The following is a 23436-nucleotide window of genomic DNA, read 5'->3' as shown; positions in this document are numbered from 1 at the left end:
TGCAAACATCAAGGTACTACAAATGTAAACCATATGTGTCCGTCAGTCCATCTGTTTGTCCCATTTTGGTGAACATTATATTTCCGGAACGCCTTTATTACGAACTTGGATTAACAAGGGAAAAAGGACTCAAATGCATGACACTCTTTGCGAGGTGACACAAATAAAGGGCTTCAATAAGGCACAACAAAAAGCGCTCATAACGTGAGGAACAGGAGCATGAATCAGGCATGTGACAAGATAAGTAAATGCTGATGAGCAGAGTTCTGGCATGAGGACAAGACAAGATGAACTGAGGTTACCTACTGTAACCCAGCTTCTATGAGTAATGGCGCAGCCCTCTAAGGCTATCGCTATTGGGTTATCCCTCTGCGCCCCGCGCAGCACTGAAACACTTGTAGTCCACGCCCACCCGCTAGGTGGGCCCCACCCTCGGGCCTCCTTCCGGTATAAATAGGAAGGTGGCCCGGCAATCTGCTCCCATACAATATAACTTTTATTCAGCTATTCGTAGAGCCAGTTGGGCCCAGCGCTTAGAGGGCTGCGCCATTACTCATAGAAGCTGGGTTACAGTAGGTAACCTCAGTTCTATTTTGTATATGGCCTCGCCCTCTAAGGCTATCGCTATTGGGTTAAGGGCGAAGCACGATGTAGTCTGCGCCCCACTGGGTCCGCCCGGCACTAGAAGCACAGACACACCTGCTCAATAACACCCCCTGCCTGTTGTGCCATGCGTAATGGCGCATCACCGTCCCTGGAACATAGCAAAACATGCCTATCTTCCCGACGGGGTGAAGGCTGGGAACAATACATACCGGCCGCTGTGAGAAAGTAGAGACGAAGGTCCCACCTTATCCTGCGATCATAGAGGGGGAACAGCTGTGTGCAGTGCTGCCCCCATGAGGCGTTATAACGGCGCTCATGGGTTTATTATGACCGTGTGTAGGAGGCGTATCTCGGACAGAGAAATCCCGCACGCTCTGCAGGTTATTAACCGAAGTTAAAACCGGCAGGCTTCTGCAGCGAGCCCTGCTGTCTGCTTAATCAACAGATTAGTGGCAGACGCGAAAGGGCTGCGAAGAAGCCTCCACACGCTGCGTTTCACTCCGGCTGTCATCATGAGGCGTGTACACGCTCAGGGGATAAGTGGAGGTGTGCGCAGTGTTGTCCACATGAGGCGTTAAAACGGCGCTCATGGGTTATTATCAGGGGCGGCGCCAGGGGGTATCTAGGAGTTGCTATAGCAACTCCAACAATTGGCCTAGCAACGGCTTAGCAACCCCATTGTTTTGATATGAAAATGTATCATATTTATACACATTCTCGCAGCCCGCGAGAATGTGTATACATATGATACATTTTCGCGGGATCTATCAGGGGCGGGTCGTTGTAATTTACTGCGTGAACTGTTACTTGGCTAATTCTCAGTAGATCGAAAATGGAAACATTTCTCACAGTCACAAGTCAGCGTAAACGACCGCGTTCTCCAACGGAGCCGGTCCAGACGGACAACCCTGCTATCCACAAGGATCCCGATGTTCACTATGAAAACCGGGAGGATTGGGACCACGAAGAACAGGTGCCCCCGCCCACTGACCCGCTGCACCCGCAGCAGCAGGACCAGCTAGCTGCTACCACGAGCTGCAGTGGAACTAGCGCTGCTCCTCTTGATCCACTGCCCTCATTTCCTCCACCCTGCTCTCTGCAGAGCTCCACTCCAGAATATACAAATTCTGCTAGTCAGTGATTCTCAGACACAGCGTCTCACCCTTTGAGCATCTCGGCAGAAATGAGCAGTCACTCTTCTCAGTTACAAATGGTCATTTTAAATGAATCAAGAATGTGTTGTATTTTCCGACATGGCGCATTGTTCGAGGCGTGCTGACAGTGAGATCTAACACGGGAATTGTGAATGAGGAGAAGAGAACTGAGGAGGAGGAGGAGGAGGAGGAGGAGGAGGAGAGTCACAGAATGAGGCCAGAGAGGAGGAAAAGTGCGTTATTTAGGCAATGTTGTTGGTGGGAGTTAGGGAGAGACCGCCCCTTCCAGGTGTGTATGTGTGTGCGTTTTCCGGTGTGTGTTACGTGAAAGTCATGAGTGTTACACTATTGATTGGTTCTGTAAATAAAGAGAAAGTTTTCGACATTGAAGGCTTGAGTGATCTTGAATAGAGGTGAACGCTACAATATGAACAGGCTCGTGCTTGGCCCACTGGTATTGTTTGTTTATTTTGAAAATTAACTAGCAACGCCGTGCTGTCATATAGCAACTGCTAAGCTACTGCAGCAAACAAATCCTGGCGCCGCCCATGGTTATTATGACCGTGTGTAGGAGGCGTATCTCGGACAGAGGAATGCCGCGAGCTCTGCAGGTTATTAACCAAGGTTAAAACCAGCAGGCTTCTGCAGGGAGCCCTGTCGTACTTAATCAACAGATTAGTGGCAGCCGGCTTAATTACCGGCTCTGCGTCCTCGGAGGCTCTCGCGGAGCAGACCAGGAGCGGGGGAGCCTCCCTCCCCTTGACTCGCCGCCGGGAGACCCTGTCTCTGGGGTGGCGGGGGAGCGGAGACGTTGATGCCGCTGTGGCAGCTCAGCCGGCTGGAGCCAGCTGTACATGCTGGCGAATGTCGTCCCCTGTTCCGCGGCCGTCTTCATGGACTCCACCATGGCGTGGAACTGGGGTCCGAGCAGCCCGTCCGGGCTGATTGGAGCGTCCAGTAGCACTTTTCTGGCCGTCTCCGTAACAGACGCCTATTTCAGCCCGAGGTGGCGCTGGATCTGTGTCACCCACGCGGAAATCCTCGCCTGGGTGACAGCGACGGACGCGCACAGACGCCGTGCTGCCGCCTTGCTGATTTCCTCTGCCTTGGTGGTGGACCGCTCTGCCAGTGTCCCCACCGAGTTGGAGAGCCGCGATGTTATTCGCCACCGCGCTGTGGTGACGGAGAGGGGGAAAGCATGTTCGGCCGCCAAGCTGGTGTTATCTGTGTGTGATTATTCTAGCGTCCAGGACAGAAGTTTAAAAAGGAGACTAAATGGAGTCTCTGAGTAGGTTCAAATTGGTACTTTAATTAATAAAAAGCGTGGTAATGTCACAAACAGAATATTGTCCGAACAGGAGAGAAAGGCTGCAGCTCCCTCTCCCTTGGTGGCTGTGCAGAAGAGAGCTTACAAGCATTCGTCTTTCCCGCTTGCTGGCTGTTCGCTCCTCCTCTCTGGGAGCTGTAGTGACGCAGGGGACTTCCCCCCTCGTTCTCCTGTGTCCGATATCGCGTTAAACAGAGGATTTCGACATTTTACATTCATTGCTTACTTCCACATGCCTTTTCTCCTCCTTATCTCTTTCATAACATTATATGTAATACATGTTAACGGCGTCAATAGCCACTTTAATGATACTAATGGGCGGTAGTCCCGGATGTCGTCATGACGGATTTTCAGAATAAAAGCTTGGTATTGAGAACTTCCGGGTTTTTCCAGAATAAAATAGCATTTAAACTGACGGTATGTTTAAGGTACATTATGCCATAAAACATTGATTTTAATTTCTAACAGTCCCTCCTTACACACCTAAAAGGTGTGTATAATACTGAAATCAATGAGTTCTTCATCTGAACTCTGCATAGTACATAACTCATATCAAAAACATACAATCAAAATGGAATGGTTCAATAGCCTCAACTTTACAAAAATACAAAAAATACTTTGACTGTGCTTAAACATAAAAGTTTTCCCTTGTGCATAACTTCTAGTGTTAACATTCAATATCATTCTTCAAAATGGCAGCAATGGCTCGGTATTAGAACATTTCTTCCTCCCTCCTTTCACAGAAACCTTTCCCATACCACGCTCAGTGTTAAGGCACTTGTTTTTACAAAGTGAAAAGAAACAAACCATTTTAAAATAGCAATGATTTATAAAACATGAGATCTACCATATTAGAATAGTGAAAAAATAATAAAGAATAAACAAACTATCTTGGAATAAATGGATTCACTCCATTTTAGCATTTTAGTTTGCTCACTTCTTCGCATGATTTCATAATTTAAAGTATCACATCAGCTGGACATTCATTGAACAATCTCATCAATATCTGTATATGGGTCGTCTTGTTCTGCTAGCATTTGTAACCGTCTCCTCATGATAAATTTACCCTCCCTCCTTTCATACCATTTAAGGTATGAAAGTAATATGTTCTCTAGAAGAGGCCGTTGTGATCAATCGGTACGTTAGGACATGGAAATGCAACATCTAGGCCTCCCCTGGGCCCCCTATGCTATCCTTGTGCACTGTGGAGCCTAAACTCCCCCTGGGACTGGTCTCTTAGCCCTACTGGCTTTGGGGGGTTTCGCCATGTTGATTAACTGCATAAAAAACATCACTGGCTGTGCTAGTGCACAGGTCCCAGTCCAATCCTGTGGCAAGATTGAGTACAAGGTTTTAGTTCCATGATACCACCAAATATCTACTCTGGGGTACGGCATTCTAGACAGTCATTTCTGGGAGAAGTTTTTGGTCAGTTACAACAGTTGTAGAGTTTCATCACTTGAAAGTTCCCACTTCAGTAGCTTTGGGTGGTATGTTCTAATGATGTGATAAAGTCCCTAAAATGGTGTGAAAACCTGTGGAATATCACCAACTCATTATACTAATTTATCTTCAATTCTGGTCTACTTGAAGAACCATGCTAACCCCTTTAACAGTGTGTGGAACCTTGGGTGCCCGAGCATGTGATAATTACTCCCTCCTTTAACAAGGACTTTAAAAACAGAAGTGGTTTCTTTAATGGTTTGTAGTTCAATTCAGGAATGTTCACTCATGGCAGATATGTTTGTCCTTTTAAATAACGTCTCTAAATGTCAGGTCATCACTGATTAAATGGATGAGCATTAGGAGGTGGTGGCACTTGTCTTTTAAAACTCATACTCTGGTGCCGTGCGCTCCCTCTGAAGGGGCAAGTAAGATTTAAAACATCTGCAGGGTGGGTTGAGCGACCCCTTCTCCCTGAACCATATTTGTTGTTGAAAATATGCACCATTAAAATGAGTGATCCAAGGCCCCGTATGTAGTACTCCCAATTATACTAGTTTTTCAAAATTAAAATTTGCAATCGCTCTTTGCCTAGTGTCTTTTTAAAACTCTACATCTGGTTCGACAAACAAATGTTGTTCCACCTTAACAGTTCTCCTGAGGTAATATCCATGCTACAATGGAGACATCAATACTTCAGATTGGAATACCTTCTTTGGCTTGGTTCTAGCTCGACCTTTAACATTTTCCATTCAAATAAAGATTTGTCTGCTTTCTATATTGTAACAAATTAAATCTTCCCCAAATTCTCACATGAATAAGAATCTCTAAAAGAATAATTTGTTTATATGATGAAAAGATTGAATAATATGTTCTACCCTCAGTGTGTTTTTAGGATTATTTTCTAATAAGTGTGTTTATGTGTAAACTCACTCACTCCCGTGTTCCTTCTCTCCCCCTCTGGTCGTCAAGCCACGACCCCCTCACGTTCTGCTGGCCCATGCCAACTCCTCCGTCCTGTCCTCTCCTCTGTCCTGCCTTCTCCTTAGTCCATCCGCTCTTGAATCCTCCCGCTGTAACTCTTTTCAGTGGCCCAACTGCTTTGCATTTCATCTCCTCCTTTTCAGTCTCTACGCTGTTTCATAGAGGGCGTATTCTGCTCTCATGTCCCACACTCTGCTCTTGTGCCAAATCTCGTGGCTCAGTTTGGTCCTGATTGAGGGACCGATGAGAGTTTGCCTGTTTGTCAGCATGCTGGTTTGGTTCTGGATGCCTCAGGTGGAGATGGTTCTGGATGCCTCAGGTTGTTGTTGGTTCAGCTCGGGTTCTCTGTCTGTTCGATGGAGGAGGAGTCTCCTGCAGTGAGGTCATTTGTCTGAAGATGGGTTCGTAGCAGTCTGACAGGCAGAGAGAGAGAGAGAGAGAGAGATCTCGGGACGCATTACCGATAGCTAATTCCAACACACTGAGGAAAAATATATCCAATCCTTTCTACTCCATTTTCATAATCTTACTATCTGTCTTAGATGTTAAATGTCATCTGAACCCAATTAATGTCTACTAATGGTTGTGCCATATCCCTAAACATTGCTTTCACCCACTGTAACATGGCTACTCCAAATAACTCTTTCAGGAAACCATTTTCTTCTATAAATTAAAAATACCTAGATGTTTCAAGCACCACATATTTCACACACTATAAAAGAACGTCCCCATATTTTCTCCATTACTTTAAATCTCACTGTTATTTAGAACATAAGTAAGTTTTGTGACTGGACATATCTGCAATGTCGCCACAATCTGCAGCTGGGGAGTTTGTAAGTACAAAGCTGTACTTGTGGGCTAGTAGCCAGTTTCTACTGTAATCATTTTCAATAATTTTGCTCAGGTCACCGGTCGGTTGTCCATAAACTTAACAGGGTGTGTTTCTGGTACAGACTAAAACATGGATCCAGTGTATTTGGAGATTCCCCTAATCCAGGGGAAACTAAAATTCAACGAGGTCCAGTTAGAGAAAATGTCCCCATGCAAAAGTCCGGAACATCAAAATGTCTAAGTTGCTTCATGAATTAGTGTGATATATATTGAAGTGACCTGTAGCTTTATCAACGTCTGCATGTAATCAAAAACTGACTGCCAATCAAATAAAGAAAGTACAATTCAAAAACAACAATATTTATTTTCAATTAACATTACTTAAATACTGTGGATATGTGTAATGTTTAAATATTGAAGTTAAATGCATCAATGCGGTGCACTTTGAGAGCAACATTAAGAGATCTATGGATACATCTCTCAACACCCATATGAAACAGAACTGTAGCATATTTTCCTTTTTGGATATTTTACAAATCACTCCCCTTTTAAACTGTATTCTTGTTATTTTTAACAACTTTTTTGTTGCTGTCATATAGTATTTTAGGAGCGGCGTTCCGGTGCTCAGCACTCCTTTCAGACGAGACATATACCACGTGACGACACGTTACGCTCGTGTTGTGTTCATGAACCTCTCCTTAGCCAGGAAAAACAGTTACTCGCTTGTTTAATTATGTTTGCGGTCTAGATTTCTTCTTCTTTTTTGAAGTGAGAAGTTGTCCGTCTGTCGGACTGACTCCCTCCCCCCCACCCCCAAAACGAAAACTCTTCGGTTCTCCACGAATTACACAAGTCACCCAAATCAGCGTTAAAAAAGCGGGAGTCGCCGAAAAATCCCCTATTAATGTATTGATTATAGCTCCGGGTCCGTATAGGTCGGCGTCTGGGTCCGGATCCGGACCGCGGTCCGCCTGTTGCCGACCCCTGCCCTAATCTGTAAATCCCCATCACTTACATATCCCAATCACTTAAACCCATCTCATCATTTGATACAAGAACTGCATATATGGGGGGTGAATCATCTTGATTGTAACCGCCTCACCTTTGGGACCGAGTATTTCTAACTCCTCCTCTTGTTGCTCAGCTGATCTTTTGGCTCTGGGGATAAGTGAAACTCTCTGAAACACAGCTGGAGTTCTGTTAGTGATGTGAGCATTCTCTATGAGTGGACTAATGGATCCATGTCTTACTTGATATTGTACTCCCCATCCAACCAAAAAGGTGCCAAGTGTAATGAGCACAATCAACAATGCTATTCTGACTCTTATCCCTAGGGGACCCCACAATTGGTTTGGCTTTGTTCTTGACATCATCTCTATTTTCTCCATGGTTGTGTCAGTTACAGAATTTAAATAATGAGTACTATAATAACGTATACGAAAATTGGACTCTTTTTCAGATGTAAAACAAAAAAAATAGGTTTTCACTTTAGTGTACAATCTATAAAAATATATAGACAATTCGTCTTTTGAGCTGTTTTTATCTTTATCTTATTTTTATTTATTGTTTTGTTCCAGCTCTGCCAAATCAGTCCTAACTCCCAATAATGTTCTGGAAGTTGCCGGTGAAGGGTGACAATATGTGAGGTGGTGTTAATTTGCTCCTTTTTCTTTACCTTTAAACCGGAGCTCGTGTGAAGTTCATTACAACTTCTCACTGTTCCGTCCACCGGGATCAGCTCACTTTGTGAACTTTCACCCTCACCCAATCACCTGGCCGAACAGGAGTCTCTTCTGGAGTCTCGTCTGGTATCTCTATGGCTTTCCCAGCCTGTGTAGACAAAACTTGGATAATATTACTCAGAGTTCTGACATATTCATCACTTTTATTCATCTAATATCTTAAAACTGGACCACTCCCTCCTTGGAGGAGGCCCAGGCTTCGGCATACCTTTTGTCGTTATGTGACCTATTATTAAATACATGTTATTATTCATTAACTACAACGTCACTGAAATCAACATGTCTGCATAATCATGACACTCCCTCCTTTGAGCATAACATGCTCAATCAATATTGCAATGATTACCCTATTCTGAACAGGACACGCAAAACCCATAACGTTGCACAAAATAAATATAACTTCTCCGTGTACCCATAAGGTGTACAAAATATATCGTATGATGTATGGCTTTCTGATGGTATACAAACATATTCACTCAAATTTGCCATTAGCACAAAAATTGTTTACTTGTTTCAGGAATGGCTTTTGTCCTGGTATTATGCATCATTGTTGCTGCGAAAACAATACCCCTGGTGTCGCTAATGCGTCTCAATAATTCTAGGATTAGAGGATTGTTTGATACTGCTGAACAAACATATAATAAAATAATATTTCTCCAAACTAGAGGGAAAATATGAACTATTCTCACAGAGGGTGACATGCACGGAGGGCTGGTGCCCCTCACTCAAAATGAGATATTGCCTTACGCACTACATTATAAATCAGTAAAGTCACTCAAGAATAAATAAATAAAAACTGATTCTTGAAACTGTTGTAAAAACCCTACAACTTCTTTATCCAAGCTCTCAATCAGTGTTATGTTATTTAATCTGCAGCTTATTGCCTTAAAACCGATATTTCAGACCGATTATAAAATTGTGTTTATGAGAAAAAATGTAATCTGACTCCATAAATCACATAATTGTTTGACTAAAAAACTACACTTCTACTAACAATAAATGAAGTTCCCCTTTAAACACAGCCCCGGTCTTCTGACGGGGTCCATCTATGTACTGGCTGGAAATGTTGGGCCAGTCTCTGTCGCTCCGTCACTGTTCTCCCGCCAACAGTCACTCTCTAGTTCTGCTGGGTTCTTGTTGACTTCTTCACTGGTTTGAGACAAGCGACCCTATCGGACACCTCCCTTTGTAGCCAGACTTCACCACAGCAGAATCGAGTTTCTGTTTTTAGGTCTCAACAGTTCCACGTCTGGTGTATCGCCGCCCCTTGAACTGCAGTCGGTGTAAACAGAAGGACTTGGTAAGGATCCTCCGTCTTGGGCGAGTACTAGGTTTCCGTCTTCATATTTTTGGGTGGAAACCTGTCGTCTTGACCTCACTAGCTGTGTGGACACAATAGTTTTCTGTGTAGGGGAACAACATCACTCGTAATCTCTTTCCTTCTCATAATTACAAAAATAGTCTGCTAAATGTTCTACTATGTTTTATGCTTTGTGTAAATGCAATATGCTACTCACTGTCATGTTTTACATTAAACCTCTCCCTCCTGTGGTGACAGATATGGCTCAATGTAGCTGAAGATTTCAAAATACCCTTGTGCTGAAGATGCATCACCTGGTGGTCTGGTCCTCTGAGCTTCCTCATTGTTGTGGTTGATACCAGGGTGTCAGTGGCATTTGGGTCATGTTTGGCACCCCTGTTCGTCTTTGACATCTCTGGGACCCCCTGCCTCCGTCGTAAACCTCCCCGGGGTATCTGCATGGAGGGCCGTTGTTTGGTGCAATGTTCTGCGGACACTCTCTGGACCAATGTGTCAGCTGACCATATTTGTAGCAGCCTTCATCTGTTCTTCGTCTTGATCGTGGCTTTCCTCCTCTGCCACTTTGTCTTCCTCGGAATTGTTGATTCTGCACCTGAATCTCTGGCACCTCCCGAGCTTGAATTGTTGGAGGTGTCTGACCTGCCTTCTCTGGTTCTATGGCCATCCCTGATGTAGCTGCCATTTGCCTTGCCGCTTTCTTGTTTTTAATAGCTTCGGTATCTTTCTCAGCTATTTGCATCTTCAAGAGTCTCAGTTGTAGTGCTTCCATTTCTGTTTTTTGTGTTTGTCTTTCTTCTGTGATTTCTTCTAATCGTATGTTCTCTTCTATCAGGTGTATTGATTGACTGGTTAGCACTCTTACTTCATACTCCAATTCTTTGAGATGTTTGTTCATGGAGACTCCATCCAACTGCAAGACTTCTCCTATAGAACCAACATTCGGGGAGGGAGGAGGGACTTCGGCCAGGCTTAGATACAGCTTCGGAGTTTGGATAACTGGAGCCTCTTTGGTTTTTTCTGCTATGTCTTCCCTCACTGGCAGGTCTGCTACTCGGACCACATTTATGCTGTGTGCCAATAGGCTGGCATATTCCAGATGTAGTATCAGACTTGTAACTCTTATAAATCTTTCTTCAGCTTCTCTCTATATAGTTAGCTGTTGTAGGCATTGTTCGTGCTCATAGTCGAGTACTGCTCTTCTATGGGCTTTTGTTGGTCCAGGTTGATCATCTGCTGGAACCAGTCCTCTTGTTTGCCACTGTTCCAACAGTTTCTCTATTTGGTTCCATGTCTTCTGTCTACGTTTTGGAACTGTTGTAGCATCTGATCTGATTTTTACCCTTTCCTTGATATCTGCAGTTGAGCCTGGCTCTGCTTTTGGTCTCAACTTAGTTTCTTTCGGTGACATGCTCTCTAAATATTCGAATGATCAAAGCACTAGTCCTCTGACTAGTACCTTTGTATTCCTTCAAAATATCCTACATCATCAGAATTGTTAAATCTGTTCTTTTTTTTTTTTAAATAAAGTTAATTAAAAGATAAAAATTATGCAAATTTTAAAATCTGAAATGCTAAAAATAAAAATTGTACAGTGTATGGTTTTGACTATGAAATATGAAAATTAGAAATCTGGTGAAAATCTTCCACTTTCCAAAGTGTTTGGAATTATGTAAATGTCATAATTTGTGTTAGTTTCAATACATGTGTTTGCTTATTTGAAAGAGTATTATATAAAGTGTTTTATCTTATAATTAGAAACCACTTGCAATTCTATCTCGGCGATAAAGCATGTGTGTATTTATAACACTTAGAATTAGACTTCAAAATGCTGTGTTTCCTCTATGTAATAATTCTGTACTACCAGCAGAGTGCGCTATTGTAATTTCCAGCTTAATCCACTAGGGATTACTGTTGCAAAACTAACCTGTATTTAAAAAAGTTTATTTTCCTTCCTAAAAATGGAAAGAGAATTACACTAGGGAAGAGTATTACACTATGGTAAAACAACACGGCACATAATCTCCAAAACACTTTTGCAAACTGGAATATTTCAAAAACCGTCAATTCAAGCAGAAAAGAAACTTCCAATATCAGATCCCTATGAATGCCAAACTTCCCACGGTAAAATAAGCTGTCTATTTTATAATTCCAATTTTGCAAAGAAATATGATTTGTCCTTCTCAAGGAGGAGTAGGACTGGGTAAAAACAAACAGTCTCACTTCTTCAATTAGCATTTCACGAAATGGCGACTGCCGTGTGGTTCATTTTAAACATGCTGGCAAAACAAGATGGCAACTTTTCCAACCTTTGACCTGAAGAACAAAGGGATTTTACAACACCTCGTGGCTTTCACAGCGGAGTTTTTTTTTTTAATTCAACACAAAACAACAATGCAGTTTAAAATAACATTTCTATTTAATGTACAATTTATAAATGGGCCTCATACCCTTACGTCACAGTTCTCTACCCATGCACGTAATTTTTTGACTTTAAGAGCCAGTATGGTTATCTCCTCTGTTTAAACACGCCATGTTGGGACAAATTTAAGACGCAAATCAAACACAATCAGCAGAATATCGTCTAACTAACGCACGAATGTCGCACTTCTCATCGTAATCCACACGCAATGTCTGTTTGAAAACAGGAAAACAACCACTGAAAGTTTCAAAACTTTCAGGCCTTTTCCTTGAAAAGGACTTTTTTATAAGAAAGCCTCACTCTGTAATCAAAACACTCACTCAACTGTGTTCTTGTTTAAATGGTCTCCAACCATTCACGTTAACTTAAAACGTAACAAGAAACGCAATTTGAAATGATTGCCAAATCACACAAAGGACTTTTAAAAAGAACACAAACACTCTCTCCAATAATCTCAGCTTCCACTGTGATTTTGTTCTTTTGTTTAAATAGCCACACACTATTCATGTTAACTTAAAACGTAACAAAGAACACTATATTGGAGCGATTAGCCTCTTGCCGACATGTAATAACAGACAAACGAATAGCATGCAGGGTTAGATATAAGAAAAATAAGTAAATTGGACTCACCCTGCTTGTGACAAAGTAACGCCTCGTGTTATATGATTGTCATTAAATTCGGTTGTTTTAACATTAATTTCCCAGCTATTTTCAGGAACCGGAAGCAGCAGTCCAACACACAGTCCTAAGATTTTCCTGCATAAACTATTGAAGAATTTGATTTAACGGGTTTCTTCTTACTGATTGTTTGAGATCTCTTGTGTGTCTGTCACAATTCACATGTTAGGTCACGTTTGTAGTTTTGTCTGTGTTGGTGTTTTTCTTGTCTTTGGGTTTCCTGTCTTATTGTGTTAAGTGTTCACCCCCATTTCCTGCCTGTCTGCTTTCTGTCTGTTTCCCTTCCTGATTACCCGATTGTGTTCACCTGTTGTCCTTGTGTTTCTTCTCCCCTGCCCGGCTGTTTCTCGTTGTCATGATTACCCCTTCTTGTATTTAGTCTTGTCTCTGTCTGTGTTCAGTGTTGGGTCATTGTTTGTTGGTGACGGAGTTCACCGGTGAGTGTTCCGTGTCTCTGCATTATCTTTATAATAAAGGGTTTCTCTTAAGTTATCTGCATTTGGGTCCTGCTTCCTTCACTCGACCGTGACAGAATGACCCAACCAGAAATGGACCCAGCAGACGATCCTTTTGAGGTGGAGCTGCAACATTTTTCTTTTCCTTTGGAATGTTGCCACGATTGGTGGAGGGAAGCGTCCAGTGTTCGGCTGAAGGAGGCCGCCCTGGTAGAGGCGCACCGGTTGGCGATGGAGAAGCCCGACTTGGTGGAATTCTTACCTGACTGGATGTTGGACTTCCTCTGGAGGTGTGATTTCCGGCCTGCTGACTACAGACGTCTCGGAGTGGTCCGTCTGGGGTCAACCCATGCTTCTGTCCCAGTTCCTGCTCCTGTTCTGGAGTCATGTGCTGGAAGTCGTCAGGCTTATGGAGGCCCACGGAGTATTCAGGCGGCTGCTAAGAGGAGTCGTCGCAAGGCCAGACAAGGAGCACGGGCCCCAGCAGCCATGGTTCCAGTCCCAGTACGGGCCCCAGCAGCCATGGTTCCAGTCCCAGTATGGGCCCCAGCAGCCATGGTTCCAGTCCCAGTACGGGCCCCAGCAGCCATGGTTCCAATTCCAGTACGGGCCCCAGCAGCCATAGTTCCAGTCCCAGTACAGGCCCCAGCAGCCATGGTTCCAGCCCCAGTACAGGCTCCCGCAGCCATGTTTCCAGCTCCAAGACCGCCCCACACAGTCATGATCCAGGCTCCAGAACTGTATCATACAGCCATGTTTCCAGCTCCAGGGCCGGCCCCAGCGGCCATGGTCCCGGCTCCAAGAGCGCCATATACAGTCATGTTTCCGACTTCAGAGCTGGATCTTATAGACAGGATTCTGGCTTCAACAGCCATGATTCTGGCTTCAATTCCGGTCCCTGCAGCCATGGTTTCAGCCCCAGTTCTGGCCCCAGCAGCCATGGTCCAGATCCCAGCTGCCACAGTCCCATCTCGGGTTCCCTCCTCTGGTTCCTCCTCGAGTCCCCTCTTTGGTTTCCCTCTCGAGTTCCCTTCTCTAGTTACTCATCTAGTCCCTCCTCTAGTCTCTCCTCTAGTCCCCTCTTTAGTCTCTGTTCGAGTCCCCTCTCTGTTTCCATCTCAAGTTCCCTCTCCAGTTCCCCCTCGAGTCCCCTCTCGAGTTCCCTCCTTTGGGCCCTCCTCTAGTCCCTCCTCGAGTCCCCTCTCTAGTTCCCCTCTCGAGTTCCCTTCTCTAGTTACTCCTCTAGTCCCTCCTCTAGTCTCTCCTCTAGTCCCCTCTGTAGTCCCTTCTCGAGTCCCCTCTCTGTTTCCATCTCCAGTTCCCTCTCGAGTTCCCTCCTTTAGTCCCTCCTCTAGTTTCCCTCCTCGAGTCCCCTCTCTAGTTTCCCTCTCGAGTTCCCTCTCGAGTTCCCTTCTCTAGTTACTCATCTAGTCCCTCCTCTAGTCTCTCCTCTAGTCCCCTCTTTAGTCTCTGTTCGAGTCCCCTCTCTGTTTCCATCTCAAGTTCCCTCTCCAGTTCCCCCTCGAGTCCCCTCTCGAGTTCCCTCCTTTAGACCCTCCTCTAGTCCCTCCTCGAGTCCCCTCTCTAGTTCGCCTCTCAAGTCCCCTCTCGTGTTCCCTTCTCTAGTCCCCTCTGGAGTCCCCTCTCCAGTCTCCTCTCGAGTCCCCTCTCAAGTCTCCGCTCGAGTTCCCTCTCCATTCCCGATTCAAGCCCCTACGCAAGTGTTGTTGGAGGTTCCGCTGGGGGTCCTGCCAACCCTGTGTCCTGTGCCGTTGGAGGTCCCGCCGTCTACTCCCCTGCCGGGGGTCCTGCCAACCCTATGTCCTGTCCCGTTGGAGGTCCTGCAGAAGACTCTCCTGCCGGGGGTCCTGCCAACCCTGTGTCCTGTGCCGTTGGAGGTCCCGCAGAAGACTCTCCTGCCGGGGGTCCTGCCAGCCCTGTGTCCTGTCCCGTTGGAGGTCCCGCCGTCTACTCCTCTGCCGGGGGTCCTGCCAACCCTATGTCCTGTCCCGTTGGAGGTCCCGCAGAAGACTCTCCTGCCGGGAGTCCTGCCAACCCTGTGTCCTGTGCCGTTGGAGGTCCCGCAGAAGACTCTCCTGCCGGGGGTCCTGCCAACCCTTTCTCCTGTCCCGTTGGAGGTCCCGCAGAAGACTCTTCTGCCGGGGGTCCTGCCAGCCCTGTGTCCTGTGCCGTTGGAGGTCCCGCAGAATACTCTCCTGCCGGGGGTCCTGCCAACCCTAGGTCCGGTCTCGTTGGAGGTCCCGCCGTCTGCTCCCCTGCCGGGGGTCCTGCCAGCTCTGTGTCCTGTGCCGTTGAAGGTCCCGCCGTCTACTCCCCTGCCGGGGGTCCTGCCAACCCTGTGTCCTGTGCCGTTGGAGGTCCCGCAGAATACTCTCCTGCCGGGGGTCCTGCCAACCCTGTCAGCCCGGCCCCCTGAGAGCCGCGGTCTTCGCCCTCGAGCCCGGCCCCCTGAGAGCCCGGCCCCCTGAGAGCCGCGGTCTTCGCCCTCGAGCCCGGCCCCCTGAGAGCCGCGGTCTTCGCCCTCGTGCCCGGCCCCCTGAGAGCCGCGGTCTTCGCCCTCGTGCCCGGCCCCCTGAGAGCTGCGGTCTTCGCCCTCGGGCCCGACCCCCTGACTCTTCCTGCCGTTGCCTTCGTCCTCGGACCCGGGTCCCTGACTCTTCCTGCTGCTGCCTTCGGTCCTCCATGGTCCCCACCTTGGACTCTGTTTTGACCCCGGGCCGTCCGCCCGAGACCCCTTCCTGGTTCTCTGCCTTGTCCCCGGGCAGTCCGCCCGAATCCCCCTTTTTGGACTGTACCTTGCCCCCCGGGCCGTCCGCCCGAGACCCCTTCCTGGTCCTCTGCTGTGTTCCTGGGCTGTCAGCCCAAGACCCGTCCTCCGGACCCCCTCCGCCCACCCTGCTTGGGGTTTTGGACTTTTTTGTTTTTGTTTTTTTTAGGGACGTCTGGAATCCGTCCCTTGAGGGGGGGGTTCTGTCACAATTCACATGTTAGGTCACGTTTGTAGTTTTGTCTGTGTTGGTGTTTTTCTTGTCTTTGGGTTTCCTGTCTTATTGTGTTAAGTGTTCACCCCCATTTCCTGCCTTTCTGCTTTCTGTCTGTTTCCCTCCCTGATTACCCGATTGTGTTCACCTGTTGTCCTTGTGTTTCTCCTCCCCTGCCCGGCTGTTTCTCGTTGTCATGATTACCCCTTCTTGTATTTAGTCTTGTCTCTGTCTGTGTTCAGTGTTGGGTCATTGTTTGTTGGTGACGGAGTTCACCGGTGAGTGTTCCGTGTCTCTGCATTATCTTTATAATAAAGGGTTTCTCTTAAGTTATCTGCATTTGGGTCCTGCTTCCTTCACTCGACCGTGACAGTGTCAGACGATTGCAAGCGGGTCCAGGCCACAGCCGGCTGCATAGTCTCTCCCGGTCCACTAGAATCACGTCTGCTTTGTCCCAATTGTTATCTGTGTGTGATTATTCTAGCGTCCAGGACAGAAGTTTAAAAAGGAGACTAAATGGAGTCTCTGAGTAGGTTCAAATTGGTACTTTAATTAATAAAAAGCGTGGTAATGTCACAAACAGAATATTGTCCGAACAGGAGAGAAAGGCTGCAGCTCCCTCTCCCTTGGTGGCCGTGCAGAAGAGAGCTTACAAGCATTCGTCTTTCCCGCTTGCTGGCTGTTCGCTCCTCCTCTCTGGGAGCTGTAGTGACGCAGGGGACTTCCCCCCTCGTTCTCCTGTGTCCGATATTCAAATTCAAATTCAAAAGCTTTTATTGTCATTGTACATATATACAACGAGATTCATGGTTGCTGCTCCAGCGAGTGCTTTAAAAACATATTAAAACACACATGATATCGCGTTAAACAGAGGATTTCGACATTTTACATTCATTGCTTACTTCCACATGCCTTTTCTCCTCCTTATCTCTTTCATAACATTATATGTAATACATGTTAACGGCGTCAATAGCCACTTTAATGATACTAATGACGGATTTTCAGAATAAAAGCTTGGTATTGAGAACTTCCGGGTTTTTCCAGAATAAAATAGCATTTAAACTGACGGTATGTTTAAGGTACATTATGCCATAAAACATTGATTTTAATTTCTAACACTGGCACCCTGCTCCGACTCTGACTCCCCCGTCCGGGGGAGAGGAGGGAGGGGAGAACCGAACGGTGAACCGTGGAGGGAGGCGGGGCCGGAGTTGTTTTTCTTCGGACTCCTGCCCGGCACTCGGCCCCAGGGACACGAGGCCCCGTCCGTGGGCTCGTAAGCCTGGACGGGCCAATTGTCCTCCTCGGCCACAGCAGCAAGAGCGTCCGCTCTCCGCTTCCTGTCGCCTTAGGGGAGACGAGCGCAAGTGTGTGCATGCTACTGTTAGAGTTTATTGAAGGATAGATATGTTTTCATAATGTATTGTCATAAAGTGTACAAGAAGATTCTTAGTCAAGAAGGGAGGAACAGAGAACAGTCTGTTCAGAAGCACACATACACACACACACACACACACACACACACACACACACACACACACACATTCACATGACATAGTCACAAGATACACACAAACATATATTGGTGTTGGTCATCATCACATGATTGTCATGTTACTGTATTGTTGAAAATAAAAGGGCTGCACTGAGCAAAGGCGGGCGGAATTGGTTTGAGAGTGGACATTTGCAGGTCACTCGCCGATTCTCCTTGCAGCAAGCTAAATTGAAAACTCGAGTACTGTTATCTCTGTTCACTGGATTTGGTATATTGAACCGAACTGGGGTTTTACCCTTACAAAGTAATATTGCAGGACCCCACATTAATTGGTCCTTCGAGCCGGATTCCAACAACATCGTGACGGGAAGGAGGAAGGAGACGACACGCCGCAGTCTGTCGACAGCCGGGATCATCAGCCGACCCCGAGAAAGACCCGGGACGCAGAATTCGTGGCCGGGCCGGTGCTTATATGTCCAACCTCCCTCATCCTGGACACGATTGACGGAATCCAACCGGACCAGTGACCACAGATAACGGGTAAGACAAGGTTTCTCCGCCTATAAGGAGGGTGATAAAAACGTTGATAGAGAAAGGTTTCTCCGCCTATAAGGAGGGTGATAAAAACGTTGATAGAGAAAGGTTTCTCCGCCTATAAGGAGGGTGATAAAACGTTGATAGAGAAAGGTTTCTCCGCCTATAAGGAGGGTGATAAAACGTTACATTTATGAGTGATTGAGTGAAAGCAGTGTGTAAAAGTGTCACCAGTGGAATCAGCGCACAGAGTGGAAACCTAACGGTGCTAACACAAACTCTGTGGCCTGTTGAAGTACACACAGTGGTGAATTAGGAATTAGGTTCCGACCGACACGTTGTCCAGTAGGAACACCAAGCTAGAATCATGGGGTCCGATGGGAGTAAGCCTGCCGCTACAGGGGATATGAGATATATGGAAATATATAGTCATGGCAGCACCATTTATTGTAGCAAATGGTATAAACAGTACGGCTTCCAAGGGAAGCTGGAGAAAACAGCAGTAAGAGAATTAAGCGACAAATTGAGAGCAGCAACAGCTGGAACAACGCAAGGCAAGAAAAGAAAGAAGTTAGAAGCTCAACTACGGGTTGCAGTTATATGGGCTGAACAAGCCCATAAAAGGACAGGTGGAGCAGTGGAAGGTATGATAGCAGCGGCTATTTCAGTGAAAGCAGACGAGGAGACAGGGACGTCAGGATCAATTGATGCTGCACGCACAGCGGCGATAATAGTCAAGCATAGAAGGGAAGAGAAAAATATTAGAAAAGCGCAAGAGAAAGAGAAAAAGCAAAGAGAGAAAGAGACAAAACAACGCATAGAACAAGAATGGGCAGCAACAATAAGCCCTCCGCATACAAGAAGCAAGGAGGAAAGGAAAACCAAGTTATATCCTGTTGAAGAATTAAGAGAAGCAGAAAAATCCTTCGACGGAACAGCATATCAGGGTGACGCTTATCCATTAGTACAAGTGGCCAACCCGCACTATGGAGTTGGCGAAGACCTAGAAAGAATGTTAAAAGTGTTCCGCCCATGGACAATGGATGAGTGTAAAAAGGCTTGTGAGGGACTGACTCCATACAAACAGGACCCGGCGCAGTTTGTCCTTGACCATACTGCATTAATAGCGTCATATGGTTTAAATGGACATGAAGTTTTAAGAACCCTTATGGTAATCCTTGGCCATGAGTGGGCAAGGGTAAAAGGCATTTTCACGGGAACAGCAGCAGATGGAGGCCCAATGCCACCAGCTGACCAGGCTTTAACCAATGCTCTGGTTCCAGTGTACCAAGCAATTGAGAGGACTTTTGCCCTAAGACGTGATTTCACAAAAGTCTCGGGATGTAGGCAAGGGGAAAAAGAGTCAGTGCAGGACTTCAGAGTAAGAATGGAAGAGTGTTTCCGTATTCACAGCGGCATCCCCTACAGCAATGTAGCTGACTCTGCATTCGCACAACAGCTAAAACAAAGCTTAATGAATGGGTTTCACCCAGGAGTCGCAGATTTCATCCGCAAGCACAATGTTAACCATAGAACATGCGACTTACAAGAATGCCTAAATTATGCAGAACACGCCACATCCCAAATCAAAGAAAAAAGACAAAATAAAGCATCTGCATCAGCTTTCTTTGTAGGAGAAGGAGGATAAACCAATGAGGTTTTCTTTGTAGGACCAGGACAGGGAAGAGGTGGGTTTAACAGAGGACGAGGGAATGGTAGAGGAACAGACAGAGGCAGAGGACGAGGACTAAACTCAGATGGGAAATTCCTATGCCACAGACGCGGAAAGGAGGGACACATGGCTAGGGACTGCAGGGAAGAGAGACCACAGAACAAAGAAGGGGGACAAAAGGGACAATACAAAGACAAAATACATGCCCCCCCCCCCCCCTTCACATAACCTACATAGTTATGACAACTGACTAGACGTAGAAAAGGAAGAAGAGGACATCCACACACATCACATTGACATTTCTGAAGTATTACTGAATCTGTCGGACAACAGTATTAAACCTACCAGGACAATCGAAATCAATGGGGAAAAAATTAGAATTCTTATGTGACAGCGGTGCAGACTCATCAGTAGTGAACAAAGAGGTCCAAAGAATGTGGCCACCAACTGGCACTATGTTTGTAAAATCAGCAAATGGACACATAAATCAGAGGTCGATTTCAAAGCCACTTGTTATGGAAGATAGAAGGTCAGGCCTCCAGGCATCCCTCAAATTTGTGTTCATCTCAAACTGCCCTGTCAATTTGCTAGGGAGAGACGGCATGGAAATGTTAAAAATCAGGATAAACAACAAGATAGTACTCCCTGTTAGTCTCTACAAAACAGCAGCTCATTTGAGTCATGGGCCGTGCCATGTCTCAACAGGAGGGATGGTGACAATAATAAATGAACACTTCCATACATACGGCTCCATTACATTTTCTAAAAACTTTTGTAGAGCCTGTGTAGTATGTTGCAGACACAATGCTCAAGGCAATGAGCGACCACAGAGAGGAAAGTTTCCTCCACCACCATACCCGTTTCAACACATGCATATGGACTTCATCGAACTAACACAATGCCAAGGGTACACATACTGTTTGGTAATGATATGTCCGTTTTCAAAGTGGGTTGAAATATTCCCAGCAAAACATGCAGACGCTATTACCGTAGAAAAAGCCATATGCAAGACAATAATACCAAACAGAGGTATTCCAGAGAAACTGTACAGTGATAATGGTTCTCATTTTGTAAATCAGGTTATTACCAAACTGTCCGAGCATATGAGGATAACATTAAAAAACCATTGTGCATATCATCCACAAAGTGCAGGCTTAGTGGAAAGAACAAACGGAACAGTAAAGTTAAGACTAAGGAAAACAATGGAGGAAACAGGAAGAAAGGCAAAAGGGTTGTCTCCCATAACAGGAAGGCAATTCAGACTACCAATCACAGACGAGGTGAGGGAGGAGGATGATGCTGAGGCAGAGACTACATTAGCTGAATGGATGAGCAGACTCTTCAGAAGCAATGAGATAGCTCGAACAAATAACCTGCCAGACATTTCTACTCCCTTACAGGATACTCGAGTGCAGACTGGTGACCAGGTCCTCGTGAAGGTGATTAAGAGGAAGCATTGGCACTGTCCACGGTGGGACGGTCCCTACACGGTACTGCTGACAACACCGACTGCACTAAAAATCGCCGAAAGAACTACGTGGATACATCAGAGCCACTGCAAAAAGATAATACCTCTCCAACTTAACGACGGATAAGTGGTGGAAGTCTGGCTACAAAGGGCGGTGTTTCATTAGGAAATACTGGTCTCAACCCCGGTGAAGAAAACAACAGAACCACTATCACAAATAGACTATGTTGGGAAAGGTGTTGTTTGTTGTGGCCCTACTGGGTCTGACGCCAATGACTATACTGACACAGACCCCTCTCAAAAGGACGAATATACTTACCTAACCTCCAATGTGTAAGACTTAAAGCTAGGTTACTGTCTGTCATATGACGAATGGTTCGAAAATGTCAAAAACAAGTGAATTAATTCTGAAAGTAATAAAGACACTGTAACCAGCTAGTAATTATGAAAAACAGGAGGGAATGTTAGAGTTTATTGAAGGATAGATATGTTTTCATAATGTATTGTCATAAAGTGTAAAAGAAGATTCTTAGTCAAGAAGGGAGGAACAGAGAACAGTCTGTTCAGAAGCACACACACACACACACACACACACACACACACACACACACACACACACACACACACACACACACACACACACACACACACACACACACACACACACACACACACACACACACACACACACACACACACACACACACACACACACACACACACACACACACACATTCACATGACAGAATCACAAGATACACACAAACATATATTGGTGTTGGTCATCATCACATGATTGTCATGTTACTGTATTGTTGAAAATAAAAGGGCTGCACTGAGCAAAGGCGGGCGGAATTGGTTTGAGAGTGGACATTTGCAGGTCACTCGCCGATTCTCCTTGCAGCAAGCTAAATTGAAAACTCGAGTACTGTTATCTCTGTTCACTGGATTTGGTATATTGAACCGAACTGGGGTTTTACCCTTACAAAGTAATATTGCAAGACCCCGCGTGCTCTGACCCCAGGCAGGATTCGCATACTGTTTTCTGTGCTTCAGTAACTGCTGGTTGCTGAAGAAAAGAGGGAGCAGATTGCCGGGCCACCTTCCTATTTATACCGGAAGGAGGCCCGAGGGTGGGGCCCACCTAGCTGGTGGGCGTGGACTACAAGTGTTTCAGTGCTGCGCGGGGGCGCAGAGGGATAACCCAATAGCGATAGCCTTAGAGGGCGAAGCCATATACGAAATAGAACTGACAACAAACAAAGGGAAACTGGGGAATATACACAGGAGATAACTGGGCACAGGTGAAAACAATCAGGGGCGGGGCTGGTGCTGATGAGCGTGGGAGAACACACTAGAGTAGGGAGTCAAGGAACCTGGAATGAGACGTAGCAAGTGAGTGACGAAACAAAACAGGAAGTGAAAGACTATACAAGAATGACAAATAACAACATAAAACATGACTGATTTAGCACTTTTGACGGTGCACAACAGCCTTTTCCTGAAGAATTTCTTCAAATAAAGAACAAACGTCCACTAAGTCGTTAAATGTCAGTGTGGCCTCACAAAACTTCTGGCTTTATCCTTGAGAACACAAATGTTTAATAGGATCAATTGATGAAGTGGTGACAATTTGGACCTGCAAGGGACCTTCTGCAACTTGGCTGGTTGCCTCAGGCCTACAATACAACCACATGGGAACAAACATTTAATGTACATCACAATACCTGCAGACAAAAGATTCAAGACCCTTTATGGTACATTTGATCTCGGAATTAACTTATTTGATTTTAGGGTTGATTGATGCAGAACAGAGGGCTTCAGTCTAACGTTATTCAATTGTGTGAATCTATATCTCCAATTAAAATAGCAAGCCTCAGTATTTTATTACAGTAGGCTTGTTCATAGAGTTTCTCAAAGGGTTGACCTATAATCTTTGAGCAGATTTTCATTGATTGAAGCAGTATGGATTTTAAAGTGGTGGACACACACTTGTACCATGTAGAAATGCAAAACTGTAGAACACTGATTATATACACATAACACGATGAACAAGACAAAAGAAGTGCGTCAGAAACGTGCCAAATGCACATGCAGCCAAATTCACGGGTATGACAGAGGGCATGAATGCAGAAAAAAGGTGCATTTTAATATTAAATTGGGTTACTTTAAGCACTAGGCTTATGTTTGACTTTCACTAACAGTGTGCAGTAATTTTAAAACTAGAACAACAGTCTCTTAAAACTTGTGTGCACGTTCCTGCTGTTGATACCCGGAACGTGACACACTGATTTTTAGGCAGTCA

The 23436-nt window shown here is 45.6% G+C and overlaps 1 long non-coding RNA gene across 1 annotated transcript; it reads left to right on the top strand.

Moving 5' to 3' along the window:
* Positions 1–17506: 17506 nt before the first annotated feature.
* On the top strand, positions 17507–22051 carry LOC139435639 (uncharacterized). The gene is made up of 2 exons (XR_011644857.1): positions 17507–17997; positions 21064–22051. It is a non-coding gene; the product is annotated as an uncharacterized lncRNA (long non-coding RNA).
* Positions 22052–23436: the final 1385 nt, after the last annotated feature.

This window comes from Pseudochaenichthys georgianus, chromosome 17 (genome assembly GCF_902827115.2).
Source record: "Pseudochaenichthys georgianus chromosome 17, fPseGeo1.2, whole genome shotgun sequence".
NCBI classification, from domain to species: domain Eukaryota; kingdom Metazoa; phylum Chordata; class Actinopteri; order Perciformes; family Channichthyidae; genus Pseudochaenichthys; species Pseudochaenichthys georgianus.
This window is presented reverse-complemented; position numbering and strand designations above follow the sequence as displayed.